The following is a 7160-nucleotide window of genomic DNA, read 5'->3' on the forward strand; positions in this document are numbered from 1 at the left end:
ACGTCCAATCAATTGAATTTACCACAGGTGGACTCCAATCAAGTTGCATAAACATCTCAAGGATGATTAATGGAAACAGGATGCACCTGAGCTCAACTTTGAGTCTCATAGTAAAGGGTCTGAGTATTTCTGTTTTATATTTTTCAAGAAATTTGGAAAAAAAATCCCAAAACTTCTTTTTGCTTTGTTATTATGAGGTATTATGTGCAAATTGATGAGGAAAATGTTTATTTAATCCATTTTAGAATAAGGCTTTACTGTAAAATGTGGAAAAAGTGAAGGGGTCTGAATACATTCCAAATTACATTTTGATATTTGGTTGCATTGTCAACCAAACAATTTAATATAACTTTTGTAATACAGTAAATACACTAAAGTTAAGGCTATCTTACAAACTAATATAACAGTATTTATTCAACCTTAAAATGAGTAACACATCCATGGCGGATGTGTTACTGCGGTTACTGTAACTATAAATGTCTTCTTATGTAATCATATAAAGCATGCATGTTCAATATAGCATGCATAGTTAATCGCAGGTCTGTGGAGATCTTCACAATTGATGTAATAATCTGTGCAGTATTTCAAACAGCATCGATCACTTTCAACATGTTCTTTTAATGTATTCTCAACTACAATCCAGGTCATTTGGTTCTCCTATTAGATGAAGCACAGTAATAACACATTAAGTTGTTATATAAATACCAAATATCTGACCTTGTATTCCCATTTGAACTTTGTTGTGTTTTTAAATGTTTGAAAGCACAGTGAAAACACATTTAGAAAAAAACAGGAAATTGTTTTAACATTGGAATTTGGTTGTGCTTCTATATGGTTGAAAGCATAGTGATAACACATTGGGAATTCAACAAACTTCTGGCTGTCTTTTTGAGTGTGTGAATAAAGGTTGAAATATCATTGATCAACATCTCAACCAAATACGATCCACATTTCCACGTTGAAATGACGTGGTGTGCCCAGTGGGAATGCCCTTTAGAGTATAAGAGCTGTTTGAAAAGACCACTTGGCATTTCAGCCTTTTTTGGTAGGATGGTGTTTAGGCCTGCCTGGTAACATCACCAGCCACTAAATTAGTTCATAGACCAATAAGAGGGTTCCAAACCTCTCTGCCAATAACAGCTACTTTTCAGTTTTCCCCTCCCCACTCAGACCACTCCCAGATAGTCCTAGCAACATTTTTGCTTGAGAAATTGCTCTTTGCTAAGAAGCAATTTTTGTTTATTTTTGACTATTTTAATTGAAAACAAGCGCAGTAAGGTACAGTACTTAATTGTTACCCAGAAATGATTTGATATTGAGATAAAAACATTTGCATTGGAGCTTTAATATATCCATGGATTAAAATAATCCTTCCTTAATTTCTAGAACTAATATTTTATTCAAATGGGAGCTTTCAGGGCAGAAACTCGCATAGGCAGCAAAATATACTTGCAGCACTGAGTTGTTCAAGCGAATAGTAAGAAACAAATTACAGCATCCCTCTCTACTGTACTCCAGTCTATTCCCCAGTAGTCATTACTGAGGGGGGGGGGGGGGGGGGGGGGGGGGGGGGTAGAAGAATAGAGGATGAATCTCAGAGCTCGTAGTGTTTCGGGGAAGTAGACTCATATCTCGTTACATACAGCTGGAGCTCAATTAGCGGCCATTTTGCCGAGTTAGGCACACTCAGCCCGATTCATTGCTGCGAAAAACAAATGTTGTTTGTCCAATCACGCCCCACATCTGTCAAGCTGCCTCTGAGGCTTTAAGACCTGAGTAAATACTGAAGGATACAGGCAGCTTCTTTAGCAGTGTGAATACAACAACAACCAAAATGAAGTGAGGAGCTATAACAATTCCAGTGGCTTCTAATCCAAGGTAGCTTTGATTTTTGAGTTTTAAAGTTTTTGGTGTACCCAAATTTCCCTCACTATTTTGTTGTTGTTATTGTTTATGAACTGCAATTATTCCACGAGGAGTGAGTCGTATCATGTAAAGTAGGTTGGCTTGCAAAGAGTGTTTCTAATAGTGCGTGAGCGAAAAACAAACTAGTGGCTACTTCACTCTCGATGAGTAAAGTGAGAAAGACCCACCGAGAGAGACTTGTGTTAATTGCCTCAGAAGTGTCTGTGTAGTTAACAATCTTGTCTCATGCGATGTGTTAAATTGAACCCCCGAGGGCGTTTGGGGACAGAAACTGTCCAGCTCTATACTCCAACTGCGTTCGGTATTAATTTACCAGACGAGACAGGTCCTCAACAGAAGGGTCAGTCTTCTCCAAACGATCTGTCGACCCCTTCATCCCTTTCTTTCATCCCTTATCATGGGTGCTCTTTCCTCCATCTAGCTGTTGCCATGGCTACTGGTCGCAGGGACGAAGGAATGAGAAGCACACTGGAGTTTAGAGAAGAAGAACTCCTGTCACTGGAGTTTATAGAAGAAGAACTCCTATCACTTGAGTTTATAGAAGAAGAACTCCTATCACTGGAGTTTATAAAATAAGAACTCCTATCACTGGAGTTTATAAAATAAGAACTCCTATCACTGGAGTTTATAAAATAACTCCGATCACTGGAGTTTAGAGAAGAACTCCTATCACTGGAGTTTAGAAAATAACTCCTATCACTGGAGTTTAGAGAAGAAGAACTCCTATCCACACACACCCTCTGTTATGTCGGACTAAATCCCTTCTTTTGATCCTCCTTTGATGGAACCATTAAGGATGTATCTTATGTACAGTTTGACTAGCTGAGGTATTCAGTTCAGAATGTTTTAGGCTCTCGATGGTGCAGCAATCTAAGGCACTGCATCTCAGTGCTAGAGGCATCACTACAGACCCTGGTTCGATCCCGGTGTATATCACAACCGGCCGTGATCAGGAGTCCTATAAGGTGGCATACAATTGGCCCAGCGTCATCCGGGTTAGGGGAGGGTTTGGCCGGGGTAGGCTGTCAGTGTGAAATAAGAATTTGTTCTTCACTGACTTGCCTAGTTAAATAAAGGTACTTCCATATGCAATATTTGAAGTTAGGGCGGCAGATAGCCTAGCGATTAGAGCGTTGGGCCAGTAACTGAAAGTTTGCCAGTTCAAATCCCCAAGCCAACAAGATGAAACATCTGTTGATGTGCCCTTTAGCAAGGCACTTATCCCTAATTGCTCCAGGGTAGCAGTTGATAATAGTAGACCCGGACCGTGATCCCACTCTTCTAGGGTGTCTCAGGGAGAGTCGGGTATGCTTAAAAAACACATTTCCAATTCATTCATACATATGTAAAATAGAACAAATATAAGCACCCACCAAATTAGAATTATTACACACAAACACAATGAGGACAATGAACTCTGCTGTGGTCTATGATAGAGAGTTGTGCACTACTCACTCCTAGTACTCTTACAAAGAACAAGAACAAGCTCAATTCAATTACAGAGGTTAGCGTCAAGATACATTGCACTTCAAAACTGACAAATGTAGTTTACGAAGGTTGAATCAGGAAGGCTGGTCTGAATGGCTTGTCACTTTTAAATTAATCTAGTAAACACAATATAATTCACATCACTTCCTATCGCACGGGCATAGCAGGTATCCATATGGTGTGTTTATCATGTTACCTCATCAGCATAGCAGGTATCCATATGGTGTGTTTATCATGTTACCTCATCAGCATAGCAGGTATCCATATGGTGTGTTTATCATGTTACCTCATCAGCATAGCAGGTATTTATAGGGTAGTGTTTATCATGTTACCTCATCAGCATAGCTGGTATCCATACGGTAGTGTTTATCACGTTACCTCATCAGCATAGGAGGTATCCATACGGTAGTGTTTATCACGTTACCTCATCAGCATAGCAGGTATCCATACGGTAGTGTTTATCACGTTACCTCATCAGCATAACAGGTATCCATACGGTAGTGTTTATCATGTTACCTCATCAGCATAGCAGGTATTTATAGGGTAGTGTTTATCATGTTACCTCGTCAGCATAGCAGGTATCCATACGGTAGTGTTTATCACGTTACCTCATCAGCATAGCAGGTATCCATACGGTAGTGTTTATCATGTTACCTCATCAGCATAACAGGTATCCATACGGTAGTGTTTATCACGTTACCTCGTCAGCATAGCAGGTATCCATACGGTAGTGTTTATCACGTTACCTCATCAGCATAGCAGGTATCCATAGGGTAGTGTTTATCACGTTACCTCATCAGCATAACAGGTATCCATACGGTAGTGTTTATCACGTTACCTCATCAGCATAACAGGTATCCATACGGTAGTGTTTATCATGTTACCTCATCAGCATAGCAGGTATTTATAGGGTAGTGTTTATCATGTTACCTCGTCAGCATAGCAGGTATCCATACGGTAGTGTTTATCATGTTACCTCATCAGCATAGCAGGTATCCATACGGTAGTGTTTATCATGTTATCTCATCAGCATAGCAGGTATCCATACGGTAGTGTTTATCACGTTACCTCATCAGCATAGCAGGTATCCATACGGTAGTGTTTATCATGTTATCTCATCAGCATAGCAGGTATCCATACGGTAGTGTTTATCACGTTACCTCATCAGCATAACAGGTATCCATACGGTAGTGTTTATCATGTTACCTCATCAGCATAGCAGGTATCCATACGGTAGTGTTTATCACGTTACCTCATCAGCATAGCAGGTATCCATACGGTAGTGTTTATCATGTTACCTCATCAGCATAGCAGGTATCCATACGGTAGTGTTTATCATGTTATCTCATCAGCATAGCAGGTATTTATAGGGTAGTGTTTATCATGTTATCTCATCAGCATAGCAGGTATCCATACGGTAGTGTTTATCACGTTACCTCATCAGCATAGCAGGTATCCATACGGTAGTGTTTATCATGTTACCTCATCAGCATAGCAGGTATTTATAGGGTAGTGTTTATTATGTTACCTCATCAGCATAGCAGGTATCCATATGGTGTGTTTATCACGTTACCTCATCAGCATAACAGGTATCCATACGGTAGTGTTTATCATGTTACCTCATCAGCATAGCAGGTATTTATAGGTATATAGGGGTTCGACGCCAGCTGCCTAGCATAAGACAACCTGTTATCAGCATCTGGCTCCGAGGAGCAATCCTCGGAGAAGAGACCATAGCCCAAACTATTCAATAAAATTCCATATTACATTCTGTCCTTATTGTCATTCAGTTAAGCCTGTACTCGATTGACCAGAATTGAATGGTCGTCATGGGTAACAATACACTAGAAAATCAAGAGGACATTCATATTCATCGCATGCCGCCTGGCACAATCATTTATAACCGCTCATGTCCATCAATGACAAATGATGCATCACACATAGCGGCATGCGCCAACTAGCTGACACGTTAACAAGGTCGTTGTGATTTGATTTGAGTGAGCCGTATGCATCGTTATACTCCCGTGAAGTCATTTGTCAGCTAGGGGTTGTAAAAGTTAAAACAGGTGTGGTGTTGTGTATATGCTAGCTGGAGTTCTATGGGGTGTGTAATAAATCGTTGGTGTCAGGTGTTTCCATGGGGATGATTACTTGAGAGCAAGACAAGGCAGTATAAGCATGTGGGATTTGGAACCAGCCCATCAAACGCTCGACAGGCCCATCTATTTCACATATACCAGGTAGTTTCGGGATAATAAGAATCTGCCATGGTATGCCTTTGTGTTTATTAGTTTCGGAATCAAATGTTCAGAATATGCCAAAGGTTGCCTATAAATACCTTTATGAACCAAACAACCCAAAAAAGTAATTTGAGGTGGCTTTGTTGCTATGGTAAACGCTTCTCTACATCAATACTTTTTTGTTGGTTTGGGAAATCTGTTTGCCTTTCTCTCCTTGTATTTTTAATATAAATCTTGTTGAAATGGTTCCCAGAGCAGTGCCAGTCTGTTCACATTACAAAGAGTCATCATGCCCTTTGGCCACACTCTTGAAATACCCTTTTAGATCTATGGCTGCCTGCTATACTACATTCTACAGATATTCGTTTTTTGGTGAAATATTCCCAGGCTTTAGATCTACCCTTTCACTTTCTCTCTTTCTTCCCCAATTTTCACCATCTGTTCAGAGACCTCATCACCCCAGTATCAAACAAAGTTTGCTCAAAGGCCTAAGTTACCCATCTATCTCTCTCTTTTCTTTGTTCTATCATTCTCTTTCCCCTTCCTGGTGGGGTTTGTAATGCAAGCAGGAGGTTTGTGAGACCTTCCAATCCCATCAGCAAACACTCAAACGCATAATCTGGCTAAATCTGCCATTTCTCCCTCACCCATTCACATGCAAGCTAATTTGTCTTGGTAGGCTCTTCTTTTGAACCAATGTCCATCACTGTGACTGGAATGACTGCTGGGCACCACAAGCCATGAATCAAGACTTCTTTCCTAGGATGTATATTGGTTAACACTTAAAGCTGACAGGAATAATGGGTTATTACTTGTTTTTAACTAATAACAATTTGGGGGTGGTGCTTATATTTGTCCTGTTACACACTGAGACACCATCTGTAATGAGTTATTATTTGTTACATAAGCATGTACTGTATGTTATGAGATGACATATGACTGTATAATGGGTTCATACATGCTTATGACATGTCGTAAAATGGATTATAACGGCACAATACATTATACCTATTGGGTTTAAGCAAAGTGGTACTTGATAAAATCTCCCTAGCATATTTTGTGGAGTGAAATGTAGAAATCACCACATAAATGTATCTGCGAGTGATAAACAGAGATTATGATATTTTACTTTTAATTCAAGGGTTCAGACTTGTACTTTGAAAGCCGAAGACATGGACAGTATTGTATTTGAAGAGAAAATAAAATGATGGAATTTCAGTGAAATATACAATATTTTTGACTGTTGCCAATGGCTCAAATGTGAGGGCTTTGATCTTGCATGACTCCAATTAAAGGGCATATTTTCGTTGAGTGTTGTCAGAGTCAATCATCTCAAACTCACATCAGTGGATTGGCATACTTGTGATGCAGCTCCACGTGATGATGTGTAGATCAGTGAATTAGTGTCATCCCTCGAGCTATGATGAGCAACCGTCAATTAACAAACCACACAGGTTCAATTAGACCAATGACTTCAGATTGATCTATTTTAGAATACAGATTAAT

Source organism: Salmo trutta, chromosome 31 (assembly GCF_901001165.1).
Source record: "Salmo trutta chromosome 31, fSalTru1.1, whole genome shotgun sequence".
NCBI lineage: Eukaryota > Metazoa > Chordata > Actinopteri > Salmoniformes > Salmonidae > Salmo > Salmo trutta.